Source organism: Heterocephalus glaber, unplaced genomic scaffold (assembly GCF_053883595.1).
Source record: "Heterocephalus glaber isolate CG9 unplaced genomic scaffold, H.glaber_assembly_v1.0 deba00001577, whole genome shotgun sequence".
NCBI classification, from domain to species: domain Eukaryota; kingdom Metazoa; phylum Chordata; class Mammalia; order Rodentia; family Bathyergidae; genus Heterocephalus; species Heterocephalus glaber.
The window spans coordinates 223,865-250,347 of NW_028258358.1; the positions used below are offsets into that span (position 1 = coordinate 223,865).

At 33.0% G+C, this 26,483-nt stretch overlaps 1 pseudogene; it reads right to left on the reverse strand.

Moving 5' to 3' along the window:
* LOC101713786 (ectonucleotide pyrophosphatase/phosphodiesterase family member 5 pseudogene) overlaps positions 1-23,825 on the reverse strand; it is a 46,978-nt pseudogene extending 23,153 nt beyond the window's left edge.
* Positions 23,826-26,483: the final 2,658 nt, after the last annotated feature.

Consider the following 26,483-nt stretch of genomic DNA (forward strand, 5'->3'; position numbering starts at 1 on the left):
ACACCAATCTTCATGTGGACATGTATTGTTTCTCCTGGAACACATGTAGGAGAAGAATTCTTAGATTATATGGTAACTCTATCTATATATATTTTTGAGGAAAAATAGCTTCTAATTAGGAGGGTGGGGAAGGGGGGAAAAAATAAGAACCAAGATACTCATGTAATGGTACAAGATCCCAATGATGTATGTAAATGTATTTTATACCTAAAATGTACCAATAAACTTAATGGTGGAAAAAAACAAAGTGTAAACATTTCAAACAGAGCCCATAGACTTACTGCTCAAGAAGAGCAACCTAAAAAATTAGTTCTCTGGGATTCATTTCAAAGTGCTTAGTCTTGTAGACACAAAGAGGCCTCTTCAGTCATGGTCCAAATGCTCTGTTTACTGCACATACTGATGGCAGACTTTGACTTTATCCACATACTATTACTTTTACTGTTATTCATAATGCAAGGGTTGAGGAGTTATAGAAGCTTCCACTCGTATTTCAAAAGAAGGGATAGAAGGGCTGGGGATTTAGCTCAGTGGTTCTGCTGCCTGCCTTGCAAGCTCAAGGACCTGAGTTCAATCTTTTGGATTTCTTTGATCTCACTCCTTTGTATTCTACTATTGCTCCCTTTTAGGATGGGAATATTCACCCTGTAACATTGTACATTGAAATTATTTAATTTTCTTTTGAAATTTAGAGGTGCTCACAGTTAGGGTTGCCATGACTCTCAGAAGAGATATTGGTCTCAGACTTTTCAGCCATATTGGAAATATTAAGTTTTTGGCAACTCTTGGAGATGGACTATGTGCATTTTGCATAATGACAAGGACAAGAGCCTGGTATGAGCCAGGGGAAAAATGTTATTTCTACCAAAAGATCATGTGTTTGGAAGATGATTGGTTTATGGGGTTCTAAACTCTGTAGTGGATTTGTGTCTTGATGAGTTCAATAACTAAATGTGCTGTTAGGAGTTAGGGGCTCGTTGGAAACAGGTTACTGGGTGCATGGCCTACAAAAGTATATTCATGATCCTCTCTCTCTTCACTTCCTGCATGTCTTGGAGTGAGCATCATTCCTTTCCCACCATGCCTTTCTCCATGCTGTTTCTTCCTAGGAACTTTACCAACCATGGACTGAGTCCTCTAAAATCATGAGCTAAAATAAATCTCTCCCCCTTTAAGTTGTGGGTGCCGGATATTTTGTTCGCCAAATGGAAGTGATTGATACAGATTTGCTTTTTAAACAGTATTCCAAGTTGATTCTTGTGATGACAATCCAGAAAAAAAAATTATCCACAGTTCAAAAGCCATCAATTTAAGGCAGAGGAAAAGCAGGTAGGTTATCCTGAAAATATATATGAAATTCTAGTTAGATAATCACCGAAAGGAAATGCTTATCCATGAAAAGTGAGAAGCATGCTTAAACAGAAGAACAAGAAAAACACACCCTGAATTTTGCACATATATTATTTAGCTCTCCCTTATTATCTTTTGAAAAGTATAATTTAATGCTATCTATACACATACATACACATACACACACAAACACCACTGAAATTTCCAAGTACAAATTTTATTCTAATCAGTGCTGTTTTCTCATTTTATCCTTACTTTCCTCATATTTACTTATCCCTATTCTTCATTCCACTTTTCCACTACATTCATTATTCAACCAATGCTAGGTAGGAGCACTAAAATTTGCTTGTTTCTATCAAGCTCAGCCAACACATAATAATAATGACTGAAAAAATGTTAGTGAGATATGCTTATTCTAAGAGTACTTATTTACTTTTAGCTTAATTTAATATTAGAAAATAGGTGCTAAGCACTTAATATTGACCAGTATCTTAAATACAATATTACAATAATTAATTCAAATATTGTTAAAGATTATGAATTTAAAAAGACTATGAATTACAAAATTATCTCTATTCATATAATTAAGCCTTCTTTTTATAGTTTATTTCCTCCTACTTGGCTTTACCTTATTATTTATCTTTTACATTATTTTATTGAATGCATAACTTGGTAGTGTCCAACTTTTTCTTATGTACATTATAAATATTGCATATTGTCTATATCCCTAGAATTCAACCCTCAAGTAATAAAATTATATATTCAGTGTCATAAGACTTCCTTTCTGAATTTATAATTTCTACTGACTCATGCATTATGTGTTGTATTTTGAATTGTAAATACATTTTTATTTCAAAGTTTATTTCTAAATTAGTTATATTTTGGTCCAACTGCTGTCTCTATACTATTAGTTAATTTTAAAATTTTTTACTTTGTACCTTTTCTTTAATTTCTTCTTTAATTTCCTCTGTGACCCATTGTTTATTCAGAAGTGTGTTGTTCAGTTTCCATGTGTTTATGAAATTCTTGTGATTTCTTTTGCTATTGATCTCCAATTTTATCACACTAGGTCTGATAATATACAGGGGATAACTTCAACTCCTTTGCACTTACTTAAACATGTTCTATGAGTAAGTATTTGTTCTATTTTGGAAAATGACCTGTGTGCACCTGAAAAGAATCTGTATTCTAATTTTGTGGGATGGCACACTCTGTAAATATCTGTTAGGTTCATTTGTTCAAAAGTTTGATTGAGTTCTAGTATTTTGTTGTTTATTTTTTGTCTAGTTAATCTATCTAATCGTGACAGTGAGGTATTCAGGTCCCCCACTACAATTGTATTAGTGCTTATTTGATTTTTCATGTCTGTTAGTATTTATTTTATATAGTTGGGTGCATTAGTGTTTGGTGCACATATGTTTGTGATCATCATCTCTTCTTCTTGGATTGTTCCCTTTACAAGGATGTAATGTCCTTTGTCTCTCTTAATCAATGGTAATTTGAAATCCACTTGTTCTGCAAAGAGGACTCCTGCTTTTTTTTGATTTCCTGTCACATGGAATATTGTTTTCTACCCTTTAACTTTCAGTCTGTGAGTTTCTTTTTGAATTAAATGTATTTCTTCTATGCAGCAGATTGTTGGATCTTGCTTCTTTACCCATTCTGTCACTCTATTTCTTTTGATTGGTGAATTGAGACCATTAACATTGATGGTTATAACCGATCTGTATTGACTTATCATTGTCATGACTTTTTCTTTTTATTGGATTCTCCCCCTTTGTGTTTAATTTCTTGTCATGCCCAATGTTTTCATTCTGCTGGGCTTCCTGTGGTTGTGATCATCATTACTTTTTCCAAGGGTATTGTCTAAAATGTTTTGGAGTGGTCGTTTGGTATTCATGAAATTCCTAAGGTGCTCTTTGTCATGAAAGTATCTTATTTCTCCATGAATTTTGAAAGATAGTTTTGCAGGGTATATCAATCTGGGCTGGAGGCTATTTTCCTTTAGGGCTGGAAATACATCACTCCAAGCTCTTCCTGCCTTGAGGATTTGCATTGAGAAATCCGCTGTGATTCTGATGGGCTTTCCTTTGTATATGATTTGTTTCTTTTCTCTAACTGCTTGTAGAACTTTGTTCTTCTGTTGAGTTTCTGGAATCTTAACAATTATATGCCTGTGTGTAGATTTTTTTTGATCAAGGCTATTTGGAGTCCTATGTGCCTCATTGATTTGAATGTCAATTTCTTTTTCCCTGCTTGGGGAGTTTTCTGCCATCACTTCTGTGAACAGTTTTTTATGCCATCTTCACTCTCTCCTGTTTCTTCATTGACTCTGATCAGTCTTATGTTATTCTTCTTTGCATCTTCTAGCAGCTGCTGCACTGATTTCTCATGGTCCCTTACAATATTAAAGAATTTTTTTTCCTTTTCACTAATTACAATATCATCTTCTATGTCTAAAATTCTGTCCTCACATTGGCTCATTCTGCTGCATAAACTTTCAATGGAATATTTAATTTTCTGGAAATCTGTTTGCACCTGTTTTATGGATTCCATTTGTTTCCTATGTTAGAATTCCATCGTGATCCTCAGCTCCCCTATTTTTTAATTTGTGTCTGCTCTAAACTTGTTAATCATGTCTTGCACTATGGGCACAATCTCTGCTGTTATCTGAGAAATTATTTCTTATTTCTTTTTTTGCAGATCCTCTTTTTTTCCTGTTCAGGGATTCCTGATGATTGAGTATCAGACTGTTCCATCTCTTTTCACTTTGGAGTTGCTTTCCCTTTGGAGATCCCTTTGGTGATCTGAGAGTCTGGTTTTGAGATTTATTTACATGTCTTCTCATTTCAACAGGGGGGTTTGGGGAGGGATATGTGGTGGTGGCACCCCTGCAGCTCACCTTGGCACTGGGGGCAATGGCACAGCAACCAGGAAGGTTCACTTCTTCTGCACTGGGGGCAGCTCTGCTCCTCAGCACTCGGGGCGGGCGGGTATTGTGGCCCAGCTTATAGTCATCACTGGACACCCTCACCTTGCCCCACCCTGTCCTCTAGCAAAGATGCTGTCACCTCTCTGGGAGAGTGGCCACCCACATAGTCAGAGCTGGAAGAGTGCAAAGGTCTATCTGCACTGGAGATCCAAAGGACCCTGTTGATGTCCAGCAGCTCAGTGTAGTGTCCTGTGTGTGTCAATATCAAGAGGCACAAGATTCTGTGATGGAAGCCTGAAGAGTTTGGAAGCCATGAGATGATGTCCAGGGTGAAGGTGAAGATAAGCTCCTAGTTTTTGTGTGCCCAGTACCCCATCCCTGATTGGTCCATCATGTGGCCAATACTATACCACTTAATGGCAGAAATCTTAATTGGAATAAAGAAAACAGTTTAGTAAATAGTTACCTTATGTAATATAAATTATATAATAATTAATTTTTATGTCTGAGTTTAGGACACTGGCCAAATAACAGTAACGTCAATCCTTGTTAAATTATTAAGCAATTTAATGGAAGCTAAGCATTGCAACACTAAAAGAAAATCATTCTTCTTTACAACTTTTTCAATAATTTACATGTTAATGTTTTAGTACACTTCACTTCCCTTTACAAAGCTCATTCCCTCCAAGAGAAATGGATACTAATATTCAGCAACAAAACACATGGGCTGAAAAATATGTTGCCATGTTATTAACTGTAGTAATAAATGCTAATCTATGCAATTTGGATAAAAGCCAGTGCTTTAAATGTATACAGGCTTTGTGCTAGTCCTTGTAATTATACTCTGAAGCTTTTCATTAACATAGATAAAGGTAAGTGACTAGGTTCAAATTCTATGGTTGTAATAATGAGTTGAAATTATTATAATCAATCCATAATCATCTGGTTCAATAGTAGCAAAGTGATTACATAGACATTTCTAATCACATCTTGACAATCTTTTCTTACCATAATAAATTTCTTAATATTATTTTTACCTGTCATCTTTGTAAGCACAGTTCATTTTATAAGAAATAATTATCTGTTCATTTTTAACAAGTGTTTAGATTACATAGATTAATAATGAGTGCTAATTCATTTCATCACAAAATGTAAATTTAACAACAAATTAACTGTACAATGATTCCAGAACTCTGATCCTAATTCTATAAATATGACATACATTTTATAGTTTCACATTAATATTACAAAGGCAATATTAACTTACATAGATTTCATATTAATTTAAGTTTGTCAAAATATACAATAAGAAAAAACATTAATCTTGAAATCTTTTAATGAGAAATCACCAACATTGTCCAACACTTAACATACTTCATGGTATACATAATTTTAAGATATACTTATTAATATTTATTGTTACATAAAATATAAGCAAAATGCCTTATAATGACATAAAATATTTTGGTGAGTCTTTTCTGTTAGGATACTTAGGAAAAGAAGACCAGTTTTTATACTTATCATAGGGAGATGGTATATACTCATTGCCAATTAATAGTTCAGATATCAACAGTAGTGACATGTTTGAGGCCAACATAGACAATTGAGCAACTTAGCAAGGTCCTCTCAGAAAATACAGACTAAAAATAAAATAAAATAATGAATTGAGGATATAGCTTAGCACAAAGAGCTGGGGTTCATTTGTCAGTATCACAAGGGGAAAAAAAGAATAACCTCTTAGTCCAGCAACAAAGCTCACCTTTGTAATCTGAGTTACTTAAAGGGCTGAGGTGGGAGAATGGCAAGTTCAAAGCCAGTCTGAGCAAGTTAGAGAGATCCTGTCTAAAAATAAAATATAAAAAGAGTTGAGGATACAGCTGTCGGGAAAAGAATTCCTGAATTTTATCCCCAGTATAAAAAGAAATATTCTCCAGTAAAATCCAAATCCCAGGTAACAAGAATTTGGCAACTTTGTAAATCTACAGGAAAAGAATATTCTCCTTAAAGGCAAAAATTTGGGGAAATTTGTGAAAAGAACCCAGAGTGAAAAAGTAGTGCATATTTAAATAATGAAAAGAAAAGAATAAAACATCTTTATCCATTCATGTGTTTTTTTAATACACTGGAGTACTACTCAGCTGTGAAGAAGGATAAATTTGAGACATTTCTAGGTAAATGGATACACTTTGACACCATATTTTTAAGTGAAATAAATCAGACACACATGTTCAAATAACACATTGTTTCTCTCATGTGAAAAATCAAAAATGTGAATAAGGACCAAAATGTATAATAGATATTGTGAAATAGGAAGAAAATGTTCAAATGGGAAGGGTAACTAGGAAGAGGAGAGGGAGAAAAAGGAAGAAAGGGAAAAGGAGAAAAGAGAATAGAAGGAAAAAATGGAAACAAAGCTTTTGTAAATAAGGATGGGAAGAAGAGTTGAAGAGAGAGGAGGGAGAGAAGAAAAAAAGAAGAATCACAATATATTATTTACTTGTACAAACTCCATATGGTGATATTATTATTTGTATCTACAATGTACCAGTAGAATTAATTAATTTAAAAATAAATAATGAAAAGAAAGTCAGTTTGGCTAAAGGATAAACAGATATAAAGACAGCAACAGCAATGACAGTTTGTAAAAGAAACAGAAGACACTTCATTTAAGAGCTTGTAAACTGAGGTCCTCTGACTTTTTACTCTAGCACTAATGGGAGGCCCCAGACTTTTTCTAACTGTCTTGTTTTACTCAATTTTTCAATCATTGTTAGACCACATTGCATGGAATCTAGAGAATGTAGCAGATAAGATTCCAACTAAAATGTCAGTTGTAGAAGCTAATAAAAGGATTCAGGACAAAAAAAGTTCTTGGTCTTTTCTTTCTTTCTTTCTATTTATTTATTTATTTATTTATTTATTTATTTATTTATTTTTGATACCGGTGATAGAACTCGGGACCTTGCGCTTGCGAGGCAGGCAGTGGAAACACTGAGCTAAATCCCTGGCTCTTGGATTTTTCAAGAGTCAGGTAATAGAGACAGAACTGAAGGCTTTGCAATATATGTTAGACAAAACTGATAAAGTTGGGTGAGACAGAGGATAAAAGAAAAAATAAACTGAATGAAAAGACACTTTGCTTCAAGTGGAGGATTTTTGTTTTTTTATTTTTATATGTGAGCTTATGGATGAGAAGATGATCTTGGCAATTACTTAAGTGTTGCTGACCAACCAGGAGTGTGGCAATTAGGAATTATTATTTGAGATGTTCATTTAAAGAGGAATATTAGATATCGAAGTAGAAAAGTAAAATGTGTCCATGGCTGTTGGGTGGTTTGTCATCTTGTTTGGCTTTGGAAACTGTCTAGGGCACTGATGAAGCACCCTTGTCACTGTGTTTATGTGGGTCATGGAGCAATGTCCTCGGGGTCTCCATCTGGGGCCTCACTTTCTCTTGTCTGCTGCTATTCTCCTGGTCTGTTTCAGTGCTGGCGTGAATTAAGCAGTTTTGCCCAACTGTACCGTTCTCCAATGATGTTTCTGCATTGGAGCAAGCTGATCATGTCTGAGTATCCTGAAACTCTGAGCTAAGTTAAACTTCTCCTTTAAACTGTAGATTTCTCCTATTGCTTCTCCAGCAATGAGAAAGTTCTCTTGTATGAAATCTAACAAACCTAACTTAATCATTTACCAAATAATGATAATCATCTGTCTGGTAATATAAGTAACGTTTGCCAATATTTATTTCTGGTTACTCCTTGTTTTTTCTGGCGACCTTTGACTTTCATTAGTGATAACTAACAATGGCTAAAAGAATAATAAAAATACAACGTATAATTACTAGGCTAATTTCTTTCAAGTGTGCTGTAAAGAATATAACCCATAATATTAAAAAGTCTTACTCTATTAAAATGCTTATTTCAACTCATAGTAGGATGCATTTTTCCACAAAGTCATTTCAAAATGTTTTATTCTAGCCCAGTTTTATTTTAAGGTATGAACTAATAGTGCTATCTTTTAGTAACTGCTTCAGATCACAATGGATCCTCCAAGATTTATGTTGCACCTTCAGCTATAAAATTTGTACAAAATCTATTTTTCTGGAAAGTTTTTATGTTATCATTTTTAGCCTGAATCCAGAGTTATTTCTTTTAATGTGAAAAAAGTTATAAACAGGCAATTTCCACTCACTCAGTTCTTATGGAGCATAGCAATATGCTATATTGCTAGAAGATGTTTTTATTTTGTTTATTCACCTTCCTTTATTTTTACTGTAAAAGTCTTAAACCATTAGCCACCTCACCCACTCTCAAAGAAAGAGAGAGAAACAGGGCAGGCATCTGAGAAGGCCTTACATAATCATTACACCTTGTTTTGCTGTCAGAATTCCTTTAATGTGAATTATATTAAAGGATTCATTTACTCCAACACATACACTTGTCATTTTTACTTTCTGCTTATATCAAATTTCCAAATGGGTAATTCAGAATGAAGAGGCAATCATAAATGATGTCCTATACTTATTTCAAATAGGAAAGATAATATAATCAGAAATTACTAACAAAGCAGATAGATTTTGAGAAATAAATGTTATTTTGAATACTTGTGAGGGACCAGTAAGTATTATTTCAAGGTAATAGAATATTTTAGAGATACAGTATTGTCTGTGTGTAGGTGGTATACAAAACTCATGTGGGTGAATAAAATAATATACTGAAATTTTTCATATTTGTAAGTTTTACTCATTCTCATAAGCATAAAGAAAAAGAAGAATGTCTATAATTCCAAGTGTAATTTTAACTCTTATTTAGAATTATATACCATGACATATTATCTGGGTAAGACTAATATTAAAAATGTTGCTTTACTCAGTTGTGAGTGGTTCTTCAAAAACAAAAATAATACAAATTTTTCATAAATCTGATTTTTCTTTTAAATGAAAATATTTCATACTAAGGATTTTATAATCTTTTAGCATTTGTTCTTAAGTATTACATTGAAGGCATTGATGTGGTATGAAAATGTAGAGTGTGTATGAGAATGTAGAAATTCATATAAGGAGTGTTTGCCTATCTGATGCTTCTGTGTCTCAGAGTCTGTAAACATGTCAAGAATATTTAATATGTAAAACAAAGCAAAATCCTGTGACTTGGAAGCTTAGAAGTAAAACTGAAATTATAGAAAGCATAATAAGAATTTCAACATGATATTGTTCTTTAGAAAAGAGAAAGATTACTTCTAATTGGTTAGTGTTTCTAAAAATTCAGAATATGAACAAGATCTTGGAGAATAAGTCAAATGTCCACAATTGTGTACATTAATTTAAATCAAAAGTAGAGACCTCTAACAGAGATCTTAGTTATAGTAAAGAATATTTTGAACATTTTAAAATGAGAATAAAAGAGTACAACTTATGAGAGTCCGAATACTGAGGAAAATATTGGAAAGGGGATCTTGAAATGTTATGCTATTTCATGCTTATTTAATGATGCTATATTAAAATGGAATATAACATTTCATTTTGTTCAATTACAATTATATAAAATAAGAATAATAGAATAATAAGAATAATAGAGTGGAACAAAAGTTATGATTGTATATGAGACATGGGATTGGATTATTTCTTTGCTTTTAAGTTTTTTTCTATTAATGTTATCATTTGGAGTTATAATAAGTAAATATTGTATCAAGTCAATTATTTTAGTATCTCTATGAGTTCTAAATCATATAGATAAGCAGGGGAATGTGCATTTAATAATAATATAGCTACTATTCTCATGGCCTGAAATACTCTTGGGCTCTCTATGGATTCTTGAGTTTATCCCATTTCTAAGAATTAAATTCTACATTTGTAAAAAAAATTCTAGAAACTACTTTTGTATTTTTACAATCATTAAAATATTGTATAATCTCACAAACAAAATAGAAAATTAAAATACAGCAATGTTAACAATGGTTACATATGCCTATGAAGTAATGGAGTAGAAAATTTTGAATTCAACATGAGTAACAATACTATACTTCATAAAAAGTGTGGCGACTCAATAATCTTTGGTGATAGACAGAATAGCATAAATTGGCCACAGTAGCATTAAATGGATATTGGAAGCATATTATGTAAATATGTAAATACTGTATATATATTTTGACAATGAAGATTCATTGTCTTTGAAATGTGCTTCACAACTTGTTACCACTTCTACTCCTTGAAAAATCCCATTTTCCCATCATAACATGAGTGATTGAAGCTATAGTGCTCCTTGAGACAAAATTAATTGCCTCTTCCTTTTTCTCCACACTTTATTCATACTTCTAAAATAGGAATTTTATATTGAAGAATTTGTTATATATGTTTTCTTTTAGATTTTGACTTTTGAGGTGAACAGCTATGTGTGTTATAATGTAAATTTCAATAATGTGTCTCTAACCTTGGAAATGTACACATACACATCTTACAAGTATATATCAGCACTCACATAGATATGTATATGTGCAACTACTTGAAATAATTCTGAAGTTATTAAAAAACAATTCAGGTGGACTCAACATATTATTGTTGAAAATTCTTTCATGAACATCTCTTGAATGCAAATAATTCAGTCTTTCAAATTTTTGAAATATTTTAATTTCAATGGTAAGTTCATAAAAGAGCTTTTATTAAATAGCTGATATTATAAAAGTAACATGTAAATTGTAAAAAAAAATAGATTTTACATAAAGAGTTAGGTTTTGTGTCCAATAGACATCAGTTATAAATGCTCTTTTAAAGCAAAAATGGAATTATAAAATGTTTGAAATTGCACAGTTGTCTGAATTAGATTTGTTTCAATATATTGTCAATGTTGGAGTAAGAACATTTTGTTGATATGCTAATCCATGTGACAGGAGACAGAATGCATAAAAATATTTCTAATGAATGTGACTCACATAATAGATCTTTTAAAATCAAAATTAAATTTATAAAAATTGTATAATCATGGTATTTCCTTCATACTGTATAATATTATAAAATTATAATACTATTGTGCTATATAATAAATTTATATAAATAATTTTACTGGAAATTGCATTCTCATAATCTCTAATGTGTCAATAAGTACACATTTAGAGAATGAGCAATAAGAAAGTGAAAATTCTAATCACATTCATTGGAATAAAAATTTAGTTCATCAACATTTATTCTATTTTTCATAAAATTAACTGATGATAGCTTTTCCCTTAAATGACTGCGGTTAACATTGGTCATCATTGTAATAAATAATATTTCCATCATTTTGAAATAAATTGATTAATTTAGTGAAGTGCTTATTCTGTCATAAAAGAGGAATTTTATTGATTAGAATCAGGAATTGCAATTGACAAAGGAACTGAAATATTCATGTCCATCAAAAGTTACCAAAATTTTGGGGAACCGAGTATGAGAGATAAGTTTAAGACTGCATTTCATATTATGCCACTTAACAAGAAATAGCATCAATGACTCTATTTAATCACCTGCTATGGACCGGATGATATGTCAGATGCTATACATATGTATTTTGTAGAATCCTTACAAAATATTCACATTGTGATTTTTTCAGACTATTGACAAGTTTAATAGTTCATCAAATATCAGAAAGCTGGTAAATGGCTGAGCTTGCATTGAAAAGCAAAATGTCTTCCTAAATAGGAGATATTTTTCCTCTGCAATGTTCTGCTTTTTAAATGTGCCTGAGTCACAAACTCCACATACATAGATGCAGTGGGATGGTTACTGTGGGTCTTCATTGTTCTCATTTATAAGCTTCTATATCCTGGTGCTAGGATATGAATAAGTTTCATTTTAAGGCTTGAAGAATTAATGTGGAAGTAGCATGCTAAAGTTTTTCTCCTATGTACTTTTGAACAATTTTTGCATACATTTATTTAAAATTAAGATTTACATTTTCATGGTATTTTCTACAGAGCAGTCTTCCTCAGAAACCCACCAGTTTCTGCTGTGATAAAAAATAAATCAGAGAAATACAGAACAGGGAACTTCTTCCATGTTTGCCACCATGCACACAAATAGACAGAGAGAGAGAGAGAGAGAGAGAGAGAGAGAGAGAGAGAGAGAGAGAGAGAGAGAGGTGGAGCATTCTATACTTTTGCTTTAGTGTTTTATATTTTGATTTTCTGTAAGTTGCATTAAAGAAAACAACTGGTATCTTATTATTTATTTATTTTTGCTTAAATTCTTTTATGGGTATACTTTAGGTATACAATACATTTACATTTATCATTGGGTACTTTATGATGTATCTTGGTTCTTATTTTTTTTCCCATTGCCTGTCCTCCCTTCACCCCCTCCACCATTCCCTATTTACAAAGACTTTATTTCCATTTTTTTCTTTTCTCATAATTTTTCCTTTCCCTACTTTCCTTTTCCCTTCCCCTCCCACTTCCCCTACACGGTAAAACTTTTCTTCCTGTTTCAAATTATCAATTATTAATTTTAATCATTTTAATCCTTATTTACACTCTCAGTTTCTCACAACAGAGAAACTATTTGGTATTTACACTGTGTCCTATTTATTTCACTTAAGAGTATGGCCTCAATATGCATCCATTTACCTATAAATGTTTCTAGTTTCTCATTATTTATGGTTGAGTAGTACTCCATTTATATAAAAAAAATAAAACACATCTTCTTTATCCAGTTTCCAGTTGATGGGCACTTGGGCTGTTTCCAAGTATTAGCTATTACAAAATGTGCTATTATAAAAATGAGTGCTCAAAAAAAATGGGTGCTCATATATCACTGTAGTATGATTCTTCTAATTCTTTGGGGAAGATACCTAACAGAGGAATAGCTACGTCAAATGGGACCTCTAATTCTAGTTTCTTGAGGTATCTCCATATTGATTTCCACAGTGGTTGCACCAATCTGCACTCCCACCAACAATGAAGAAGTGTTCCTTTCTCCCCACACCCCTGCCAGCATTTGTTATTGGTTGATTTCCTAATAGCAGCCCTTCTTCCTTGAGTGAGGTGAAAACTCAGCATCGTTTTCATTTGCATCTCTCAAATGACCAGTGATGTTGACCATTTTTTAATAGGTTTATTTGCTGCTTTTACTTATTTGCCTGAGAAATATCTGTTCATTTCAGATGTCCATTTTTGAATTAGGTCTTTGAATTTGGGGGGGGTCTGATTTTCTTAAGTTCTTTATATATTCTAGACAGTAGTGCTTTGTCTGAGGTACAGCAGCTAAGAGTTTTTTCCCACATTGTAGGTTGTCTCTTAGCTCTATTGGTGGTTTCTCTTGCAGTGCAAAAGCTTTTTAATAAGATGAGATCCCAGTTGTTGATTTTTTGTGCTAGTTCTCCTGCTACTGAGGTATTGTTCATAAACTCTTTTCTAATGCCAATGTCTTCAAGAATTACACCTAACTTATCTTCCAGCAAATACAGTGTTTCTGTTGTACTATTTCAATCTTTCATCCACTTTGATCTTAGTTTAGTGAATGGTGATAGATATGTGTCTAGTTTTAAACTTTGGCAGGTTGATATCCAGTTTTTCCAACACCACTTATTAAATAGGCTGTCTTTCCTCCAATGATAGTTTTTGGGTCCTTTGTCAAAGATGAAGTGGCTGAGTAGGTCTAGAATTGTTTCTACATTTTCTAATCAATTCCACTGATCCTCAGGTCTGTTTCTTTGCCAGTACCATGCTGTTTTTATCACAGTAGCTTTGAAGTATAGTTTCAAGTTGGGGATTGTGATACCCCTGCCATGTCTCTGTTGCCTAGAATTGCTTTTGCTATTCTAGGCCTCTTCTGGTTCCAAATGAATTTTTGGATTTTTTACTCTAGTTCTGAGAAATTTCAATTGCCACTGCATTGAAAAAAAAAAATATATATATAGCAGTTTTGGAAGTATGGCCATTTTCACTATATTGGTTCTTCCTACCCAGAAGCAATGGATGTCTTTCCATTTTCTTATATCCTCTTTGATTTCTTTTTTCAGAGTGCTGTAGTTTTCAGTGTAGATGTCTTTTGCTTCCTTTGTTAGATTGATTCCTAGATATTTCATTGTTTTGGATGCTATTGTAAAAGGAATTGCTTCCTTAATTTCTCTCTCAGTGAGATTGTTATTTGTGTACAAGAAGGCTATTGTTTTCTGGGTGTTGACCTTGTATCCAGGTATTCTACTGAATGTGTCAATTAAGTCTAGAGGTCTTTTGACAGAGTATTTTTGGTCTTCTATGTAGGGATGATATCATGATTAAATAATGACAGTTTAAATTCTTCCTTTCCTAACTTTATTCCTTTTATTTCTTTCTCTTTTCTAATTGCTGTAGCTAATGTTTCCAGAAGCATATTGAACAGGAGTAGTAGTAGTGGACATCCTCATCTTTTTCCTGATTTTACCATGAAGGTTTTCAGTTTTTGACCTTTTAGTATGATGTTGGCTCTTGGTCTTTCATAGATGGCCTTCATCAGGTTGAGATAAACAACTTCTATTCCAATTTTCTGTAGGGTTTTTATCATGAATGGGTGTTGGATTTTGTCAAATGCTTTTTCTGCATCTATTGAGATGATCATATGGTTTTTGTCCTTGGCTCTGTCAATATAGTGTATTAAATTTATTGATTTATGTATGTAAAACCATCCTTGCATCCCTGGAATAAATCCAACTTGGTCAGGGTGTATGATCTTCTTGATGACACTGTGTATTTTGTTTGCCAGTGTTGTTGAGGATTTTTGCCTCTATGTTCATTAGGGTGATTGTCCTGTAGTTCTCTTTTTGGGTTGGGTCTTTCCTTGGTTTTGGAATCAAAGTAACACTTGCTCCCAGGAATGAATTTGGAAGCCTTGCTTCCCTTTCAATTTCATTGATGAGTTTAAAGAGTAATGGTGATAGCTCTTCTTTAAATGTCTTGGAGAATTCAGTAGTGAAGCCATCAGGACCTGGGCTTTTCTTTGTTGGTAAATTATTTTCTTACATTTTCAATTTCACTCATTGTAATTGGGGTGTTTAGAATTTCTATATCTTCTTCATTTAACTTTGGCAATTCATATGCATCTAGGAATCTGTCCATTTCTTCTGTGTTTTCCACTTTATTGGAGTATAGGTTCTCAAATTAGGTATTGATGATCCCCTGGAATTTTGCCAGATCTATTATGACTTCACCTTTTTCTTAATTGCATGGATTTGAGCCTTTTCTTTCCTTTGTTTGATAAGGTTGGCTGAAGTTTTATCAATTTTATTTATTCTTTTGAAGAACAAACTCTGATTCATTAACTTTTTGTATCATTATTTTAGTCTCCATTGCATTGATTTCTGCTCTGATCCTTATAATTTCCTCTCCTGTATGAGCTTTGGGCTTCTCATGTTCTTCTTTTTCAAGGAGCTTGAGGTTCATCATAGGTTGTTTATTTGAGATGTCTCTGTTTTCCTAATATGGGCACTCACTGTCATGAATTTCCCTCATAGAACTACTTTCATTGTGTCCCATAGATTCCTGTATGTTATACTGGCATTATCATTTAGTTGTTGAAACTGTCTAATTTCTTTTTTAATTTCCTCTTTGACCCATTGGTTGGTCAGGAGAGTGTTATTCACTTTCCATGTGTTTGTGGTTCTTTTACAGTTTCATATGCTATTGATCTCCAACTTTATTGCACTATGGTCTGATAATATACAAGGAATAACTTCAATTATTTTACATTTACTTAAACATGTCCTACGAGCTAGTATGTGGTCTATTTTGGAGAATGAAGCCTGTGCAACCACAAAGAACTTATATTCTGATTTTGTGGGGTGGAACACACTGTAAACATCTATTAAGTCCATTTGTTCAATAGCTTGGTTCAGTTCTAGAATTTCATTGTTGATTTTTTTTTGTCTAGATGATCTGTCTGTGACAATGGGGTGCTGTATTAGCACTTATTTGGTTTTTCATGTCCATTAATTTTTGTTTTGTGTAGTTGAGGGCATTCAAATTTGATGCATATATATTTATTATTGTTATCACTTCCTCTTGGATTGTTCCCTTCACAAAGATGTAGTGACCATCTTTGTCTCTCTTAATTAGGTGTGGTTAGTTTTGTCTGCAAATAAGATTGCCACACCTGCTTTTTTCTGGGTTCCTGTGGCATGGAAAACCCTTTTCCATCCTTTTACTTTCTGTCTATGAATTTCTTCTTGAGTTAGTTGTGTTTCTTGTATTAGCATCTTGTTGGATCTTGCTTCTTAATTCATTCTGCCAGTCCCTTTTGATTGGTGAATTGAGGCCATTAACATTAATGGTTATGATTGATAGATAATGACACATCCTTGTCATGATGTTTTACTGTTGTTGGCTCTTTCATTTTTTTATTTTTCCCCCTTTCCTTTTAGTTTCTTGCCTTGCCTGTTGGCTTTGCTCTGTTGGGCCTCATGGAGTTGTGACCTTCATTTTCTTTTTCTAGGATATTGTTTAGAATTTATTGGAGTCCTGGTTTGGAGTTCATGAAATTTCTCAGGTGTTCTTTGTCATGGAAGTATCTAATTTCCCCATTGATTTTGAAAGATAATTTTACAAGGTACATAATCTAGGTTGGAAATTACTTTCTTTTAGGGCTTTACTTCTCTCTAGGCTCTCCTTGACTTGAGGGTTTGTGTTGAGAAATCTGCTGTGATTCTGTTGGACTATCCTTTGTAGGTGATTTGTTTCTTTGCTCAAACTGCTTGTAGGATTTAGTTCTTCTATTGGGTTTCTGGGATCTTGACAGTACATCTAGGTTAGATTTTTTTTATCATGGCTAGTTGGATTTCTATATACCTTACTTATGTGTGTCTCCAATTCTCTACCTCTGTCCGTGAAGTTTTCTATTATAACTTTTGTGAACAGTTTTTTTTATGTCAATTATGCTTCCTCCTGCTTTTTCATGGACTCCTATAAATCTTATGTTATTCTTTGCATCATCTAGCAGTTGCTGGATTGATTTCTCATGGTCCCTTACTATTTTTAAGAAATATCTGCTTTCATGGTCACTAACTGCAATCCTGTCTTCCATATCTGATACTCCATTTTCACATTCCCTTAATCTACTGTGAATGTTTTCAATGGAGTTTTTAATCTCCTGGACATCTGTTTGAATCTGTTTCATGGATTCCATTTCTTTTGTATGTTGGGTGATCATGATTTCTATGTCTTTCTTATGCTGCACATTCATGGCTTCCAAGATGGTTCTGAGCGCATCTATTTTTTTATCTGCTTCTGTTCTAGAGCCTCTAATCATGTCTTTCACTCTCCTCACCATCTCTGTTGTTATCTGGGAAATTACTTCTATTTTGAATTTTTCTAGAGCCTCATCCATCTGTTTTGTTACTTCCTGTGCTATCAGTTCAGGGTGTCTAGGTGGTTGATTATCAGACTTTTCCACCTCATTTCCCCCAGAATTTGCCTTTTGTGGGGTGGAAGTCTGAGTTTGTGCCTTGCTTAAATTAAATGTTTTCTCATTTTGGTTTTTGGTACTGTCCTCGGCTGAATTCCTGGGTAGATACTTTGAAATTGCTTATTGCAAGTAACTTTGTTGCTTGTATTTAGAACCCTTAAGGAATGAATGCATCTCAGAAGTGTCTTCCAGATATAGCTGGTCTTTAGGTTTCGAGTCTCTAATGACTCAGCCAATCTCATTTTTATTATACCCAGACGGACAACTGATTAGATCAATCACAACACCTTCACCAAAGTGATACAATCAGCAACACCATTGCATCAAGGAAAGCTTAGCAAATGATAATTTGTGATAGTTACTAATCTATCACCTTTAACTGTGTGAATTAAATCAAAATCGAAGACCAGCCCAACATATGTTTATAGTAAATAAACTGTTCAATATAGCAACTTTACCCTTCAGGATGGGGAGTTAGAAGGAGCTAGGGAGGGAGGGATAGGTAGATAGAAGTATAGGAAAAGGTTAGCAGTGAGGCCAGAGGATGCACAAAGATCACACAAGCTCCAAGAAACTGTTGAAGACAAGAGGAAAAGATGTATTGAAAGAACAAAGACAAGAAAAGAACAACCTAACAGCAATAGGAAGGCTAGAAACTCTATTTACTGTCCTTTAAAACTAATGACAATCTACAGAAGGATAAAAGAGAAGAAAAGAAAAATAAAGAAGAAATCCAAATTAGGCCCATAAAAAGAACAAAGAGGGAGATGAAGAATAATGTGGGACAGCAAGAGAACAAGTGAGAGAAAGAAAAAAGAAAAGAAAAGAAAGAAAAAGAAAAATTTGAAAAGTAGAAAAAAAATTAAAAATAAAAGAGGAAATTTTTTTTTTGAAAATATCAAATAAAAAATAAAAATGAAGGGCCTCTCTCTGGTTATGTCTCTGCTGTCACAATAGACAATGTGGGCAGCAGTGAGCAGATATAAGTCAGTGAGTCTCAGCAAGCTACTCATAGACCCTTGAGATTCAGGCAGATTTCTGTCTGCAAGTTCCAAGTTAAGCTCCCTGTCCTCCTGCAGGCTGAACTCTGCAAGGTTCTACTGCAGGTTCCAGCTGTCCTTCCCCTGAAGATAGTCCAGGTTCCAATGGGAGGTGATGATCTCTCCAAACTACCAAGTATGGTCTGGTGTTCCTTTATTGCAGAGATTCTCTTCACTTTTCCAGTGGGCTTCACTTTTCTTCAAGAAGTCTGAGAGAGGTCCTCTTTCCCTTGTTCACTTGTGCTCTATCTTCTGGAGCTCAGAATAATGGCCTTTATGACCCCCTGTGCCTCTGTAGTGTGGAACCAGGTAGCTGCTCAGCCAGGAGCCCAGGGTGGGGGGAGGGCTGGGGGAACTGTAAGCTATTCTCTGAGGGTGGGGTGCAGGGACAGAGAGGGATTCCATGTGGCTGAGGTCCACACCATCTGGTGGCTGGTCCCTGGGTGGCAGGCAGAGGGAACAGTATCTTTTTAAAACAGTGTTTTGGAATAACCAGAAAAAATTTATAAAAGAATACTGAAGGAGACATAAGTCAATAAAACTGTAAAAACTAAATTCAACAGGATTTGCTAAGATATCCAGCCCAGTATATGGGACAATGTGACATATACAAACAATTTATCCCAATAATATTTATATATTCAATGATTTCAAAGCACTAATAATAAGTGATAAAGTTAAGATGTGGCCTCAAACAAACCAGTTCCAGATATGTAATCTTTCCTTTGTTATGCGATTTTTTCCCAAAAAAGTTCAAACATTGCTTAGAGGTTCATGTTGGGTATCAAGACATACAGAAACTGATAATTTTCATTTCATTTGATGATAATTTTAAGGCAAATACATTTTGAATGCCAAAAAGTGAGGCAGTGAAAAACCTTGATTTTGACTCTTAGGAAAAAAATTCAAAGAGAAATTGATGTATCGTAAGAAGTTGAAGAAATCTTTGTGATAGTGATCAATACCAAAAAATGTATCCTTCATTAAATTGAAATTGAAAGATATCTTCCACATATGAAGATAAAAGGAAGAATATGAAGCAAAACTTGATGGGTGTAATTCAGAAGTGTAAGAACGAAACTGAAAATTGATGGAGAAATTCAACAACTTTTGGATGAGATATGCTACTGGGGAGAATAAGTGATGGCAAAGTCAGAGATAAGTGAAGTTAACTCTTTAACTGAAGGATAATAATCAAAGATATAAAAAGAGACATAGATAATTTTAAAAGTCTATGGATCAATCTGAAATGTAAGAAACATTGGTCTTCTGAGAATCAAATTAAATAAATTAAATATAGTAAATATTTTAAAGAAATTAAAGAAACCCATCAGAATAAGCACAATGCCAGAGAACATATTCTTAGAATGTTTGCCGAGTTCCTCTTACTTTTTTAGGTCATATATTTATAAGGTCAAACATTCATCAAATTCTTGAGAATACAAGTATGTTATGGGTATATCGAATAAGAGATGTTCTTTCAAATTATTAGAATTGACATAGTCAAAAACAAAACAAAAAAGGAGAAAGGGCATGGGTTAAGGGAACTAGAGAGAAGGAAAGAAAAAGGGAAATGAGGGAAAGGCACAGAAATAGATATGGTTAATAAAAATTAATTTCCAAAAAATATAATTGTCATAAAGCAGTCAGAATTTTATTAAATGAAAATAGTTGCGTAGAAAAGTGTACAAATGTTATGATGCTATTTTTAAATGTGTAAAATAAGTAGGAATTATAAAATATTAGAACATAAAACATACTATGCAAAAAAATCTGGTGTTAGCTGTAAATAAAATAATAGAAAAATGTGGAAAAATAGTCATTAAAGTATCATAAAATAAAGGGCTTTTGGGGAGGGCACTGGGGATCATACTTGGGACCTTGCACTTGTAAGGCAGGTGGTGGAACCACTGAGGTAAATCCCTGGGCCCATAAAATAAAATTTTGATGTCAAAAATAATAGATGCAATGTCTAAAGTGAATTATAATCTTTGAATTTTATTAGAAAATATTTGATAGAAAGAAGCAAATGTTCTTAATCTTTATGCAGTTTTGTTATTGTTTTAGTTTGGTTTTAGTGATATGATGCATCTCATAAAGGAAAAAGAAAAAGATTAGGCACCTCAAGTAATGAAATAAAAGTTTTTAGAGGAGGATAATGAAATTCTAACATCACAAAAGATGAAGCACAGGCTAATAATAAGAAAGTGATACTTTTTCCATATATTAACTTGGAAAACATAGAAACTAGCAGCTAATTTACCAGCAATGAATTGGTAATTTCACTCCATGTTGGTGGGAGTAGAAATTGATTCAAAATTAGTGGTATCTTCCTACAGAACAAATCTTCATGCAGAACAAAGTTGATTTAAAGCTTAAATTCCTATATAATATTCAGAAATATGCATATATAGGTGAGTTTATTAAAATACTATGCATTATCTAAAAATTAAAGCCACCTAAGCTTGCTGTGTTGATATATCGGTTAGGTAAATTATCATAATAGTAAAAGCAGAAATGTTGACAGCATCATTAATGTGTGCTTCTAAAATATTTTAAAATCATAAAATAGTAAATGTTTTATTTAATAAAATTAAAAATATATGCACTAAAATATTAGAAAAATACTGACCAAATTTCTGTTGGACATAGAGATACATTTTCTACACATTAAGAATACAAATACATCACTGTTGTAATTAGAAGACAATGATAAATGTCATTTGAAAAATAAAGTAAAATGAGTGGAAGTCGTGTTAGGTAAACAAACCACTGGCATCATGATGCATTTCCTTCTCCAGCTGCTCTTCTGGCCCATCAGCCCATTCATAGCAGTGAGAAGCCATTAGAGCAGGTGGCTGCTCATTTTACTTTGATATGGAAGATTAACCTCAAAACTATTTCTGCATTTACTAGAAAACACTGAGTCATGACAATTGTAAAAACTATCTCCACAAACATGCAATCAAATTCTTTGTTACCAAGGCTTACTCTCACGTGGGAGGAGTGCTAGTGAAGGATGTAAACTATTTACAATGTCTAAATCACTTTTTTCCACTTATTCTCAGTTTTTGTGTCTGCTACTTATGTATTAAAACAAAATGAAAAGGTGATTAACTGTGCCACAATATTAGTTTTATATTGCAAAACTAGACTTTTATATTCAGAAAGCAGAATTATAACTAGTGAAATTGTGTTGAGAATTTTTTATAAACCAAGAAAGTGGATATTCATGTTATTTTCATTAAAATTAATCTAAAATAAATCTATCCATATGTGCCTGCTGCTTTCTGTTTTTGTTAGTAGCTCTGCTATATTCCCCTCAGATTCCTTTTGTTAATTAAGTATCAACACATTTTAGATTAATATTAGGACCGGGGCTATTTTGACCTTGCATTTAAAATAGCCTTCTATTCCGAGGATGAGACATGCAAGATTAATTTAGAAGAAAAAAATAATTGACATTTAGTGTGCACTGTTTGGTAGGTTCAAACAATTAGCATTTGTGAATTTGGCTCGACCATTAATATTATCACACTGCAGTCAACATTTGTCACTTTCCATCACAAGTATCATCTACTTCTACAAAACTAACTTTGGTGTTTTCAGGCCATGTAACAGAAACTAACTGATAATAATCAAAGGTAGAATGTAGTTCAAAAATTGCACACCATTTAAAAACTGCTAATAATAGATGTTTACTTAACCTCAGAAAAAAACATATATATATTACAATACCTTCAAACACATTTTCCAATGGCATAAAAGACAGGAAGTTTACAAAATAGGCTATACTGATATGTACCTTATTTCTTTATCTTTGTAACTATGTATTTTATTCAGTATGTGAAATAATAACATAATTTAGCTTTGACTAATAGGGACATTAAATAAAGCTTTTCATATATGATATCCTAGTAAGCCATTAGAACCTAAAACTGCAATAATTTAATGGGTATCACTGATATAATTTTTTAATTTTATTTTTTATTAGTACATATCTGCAATATGCAAAACTTATATTCATCGTGAATAAAATCAGCATGGAGCACAAAAAATAACATGTGAAACAGAATAGAGGAAGTAGAAACAAGTCAAGGCACATTCAGCTACCTGACCTTTGAAAAAGGGGCCCAAAACATATGCTAGAGGAAACATAGCTTCTTTAATAAATGGTGCTGGAAAAATTGGTTATCCACATGAAGAAGACTGAATCGAAACCCCTATCACTCACACTACGTAGAAAGCTAAAATCAAATTGGATCAAAGATCTAAATATTAAAACAGAAACACTGAATCTAGTGGCAGATAAAAATAGATAAAACTCTCAAAGATATAGGCAGAGGCAAGACCTTTCTTTCTTTTTTTGTTGTTTTTCTTGGTACCGGAGATTGAACTCGGGTCCTTGCGCTTGCACAGCAAGCGGCGAAACCACTGAGCTAAATCCCCAACCCCAAGACCTTTCTTAATAGAAACCCAATTGCACAAGAAACAACATAAATAATCAACAAGTGCAATGATATCAAATTAAAAAGCTGCACACCAACTGAAACAACCAACAAATTGAAGAGACAGCCTACATGAAGGAAAAAAAGTTTTGCCATTTATTCCTTGGACCAAAGGTTAAAGTCCAGAGTATATAAAGAGTTCAAAAATTTAGACTCCACCAAAATAAAAGACCCAATGAAAAAATAGACAACTGAAATTAATAGATACTTCTAAGAGGAATTACAAATACCTAATAAATACATGAAAAAATGTTCAACATCTCTGATCATTAGAGAAAGGCAAATTAAAACAACACTGAGATTCCATCTTATTCTAGAAAGAATGGCTGGCATCAATAAAATGCTTGAGTGGCTGTGGAGAAAAAGCAATAATTCTATATTGGTGATAATTAGTTTTTTACATTAGCATATTTAGGGTATGGTACCTGGATTTTTGGTTTTAAAAAGGCTAGATGTTGTGGTGAAAGTATTTGTGAATATGACTAAATGATAATTAACTTTAAAGCAAATTATTTTGCATAACGGGTGTGAACCTTATTCAATCAGTTGAGTGTCTTAATACAACATAAAATAGTTACCTGGACTTCTGCCATGTTGGCCTATTCCTGCACGTATAGAAGTCAAGTCCACATCGACTCTGGTCACTCAGAGCAGAGGGCTCCACCAGAGGGTGTGGCTGACTCTTCTAGATAGTGGACACTGACAGAAAGAGTTTGCAGGTAGCGCTTAGGGTAATATTTGGTAAAGTTGGTTTGTGAAGGAAGATGAAGTATTGCTTCAGATATCTTGGCCTGTAAAAGTAAACAGACACAGAATGTACAGCTTTGAGAGGAAAATGATGTATTCTGAATATTTTTAGAATAGTGTGTTAATGGTTGTAGTCATCCAGGAAGCAGTTGTGAGGGAGCATCTACTGTTGAAGGGAGAGGTCAAGAATAGAGGCAGTGTGTGGAGCTCTTCTGATTGAAAATAATAGTTGAAGTCAAGAATTTGCAAAATTCTATTTTTAAAAGAAAGCAAAATACAGAAAAGATATAATGGTATCAGAAAAGCCTTTAGAGAGGAAATTTCTTAGAGAAATACTTTTCTTCATTTTCCATTCTCATATTGTACATCACTTGCCACTTTCTATGTCTATTTTTATGAATTTATATATTTATCAAATTTTCAGAACCTTATTCTTAAGCAAAGATATGTATTATAGCAATATATGGTAAAATGTTTAGATTGTTTTCATTTCATACACAAGAAAATTTGTACAAAAAATTAAAACAAATCAAAAGGATAAAAATCATGAATCAATATGTTCTTTTAATGTTATATTTAGTATCAAACCAATTGAGGAAGAGATTTTAAGACTACGCATCTCCTATTCTCATCACTTATTTGATCAACAATTTTGCATATACACATTGCCATTTTTAATAAGAAACACAAAAACAGGGCCACACATATTAGTGATCCTTTTAAAGGAAAATAAAGACATTATAAAGCTGAAGAATCTTATTTTCTTTTTTTTTAGACAGGGTCTCACCATGTAGTTCAGGCTACCCTGAACTCACTATGTAGCCCAGGCTGGCCTTGTAATCTTGGTGATCCTCCTGCCTCAGCCTCCCAACTGTTGGAATTACAGGCATGAGCCATCACATCCAGCAAAACTGAAGAATCTTAAGAAGAACATACTGAGAAAACTTTCAGCTTTAAGTATATAAGTCAAATTATTTCTGGATTAGAAAGTGTAGATCAATCTCTGGTTAGTCAATGAAAAAGAATTTTTCCTCTCTTTCGAAAATTATTCTTGGGATTGTATCTAAGTTGGAATGACTATCCCTATGTTCATGTAGATTTGCTATCCATTTCTCTTGATTTCTCAAAATAATATTTCCAAACTTTGTTTTCAACAACCCTGAAAACAATGAATGCAGCTTTGATTATTGCCTGAAGAAAGCCAGCCCTCTGAGTCGGTTTTGTGTCTGCTTATACCAACTCCTCTGCCTTTCTGTGGCCATTTTTTTTTTAGCTGCCCATGTTTGAAGTTCTGTACAAAGAAACAAAAAGGCTTTTTAAGCCATTTCTTTTGGAAATCAGATTAATTTGTCTGCAAGTACATGGCCTCAGTGGCAACTGACATCTACATGTGTGGCCCTCTAAATTAGCAATCCTGTTTTGTTTTCTAAAACTTTAAATTTCCTTTTTTAGTTAAGAGTTAAATTTGATTCTAAAAAAAGCACACCTTTCTTCTTTTTTTTTTCTTTTGGCCTACTTTCCCTCCCTCAGTCCCTTTCTTCTGTCCTTCCTTCCTTCTACCTGTCTTGTCTTTCTTTTGCCAAAAACAGATACTGAGCTAATATTTTGTCCATTGTACAATCACACAGAGTAATCATTTCTACTTGTTTTTTCGGATAATTGTCTCTGGTTAATATTCTTTGGCAGAGGGAGATTTAGGAATTCTGTGAATAAGGGATTGTAATCTTAGGATCATGTTCTATGGAGACTTCACAGCATGCACTACTTATGTCAATAGATGCAGATTAATTAAAATAGCAGTTTTCTGCAGCTTTTAAAATGTATATTACTTATAATAATATCAAAATATCTATTTCTACATTAAAAATGGTTTTATTTTTTAGTGAAAGAGATTACCGGTGAGTAAAATCAAGGGCTAATCCATACCACAGCTAGCATGCAATTATTCACAAAAATGACCCTAAATTAAAAGAAAATACTTGGAATTTAAGAATAAATTAAAGTGAAAACAAAAGGCAAACTAGAAAATGAAACATGCAACTAACAACTTTTGAAAAATAGGTTTAATCATTTCAGTCAAATTCTATAATATAAAGTTTCTGTATAAAAATTAAGAGATTTTATGAAGGAGAAATTAGCCTAAAATTTTGATTGAAATATAACATTATAAATGGTAATCTTTCAAATGTATATGTACTTTAATAAAGATTTTGATTATACTACCAGAAATTTCTCAATAATTAGTAAAATAATATTAGGCAAATTGTTGTCTTACTGAGCTTCAACTGATTGAGCAATAATGTTAACAGCAATGTCATATTGAGGCTTTGGAAAAGCTGTTCACATCTGCAATTTAAAGTGCTAAAATAAATCAATAAAATTAACATCCTGACACAATCAAGGTGGAATTGTAATGGTAGATGCAATCCAAATTTTTTGAATGAGACTAGTTCCTAAATGTGTAATGATAGTATATGAATAATAAGTAAGCAAGAGTAACCACA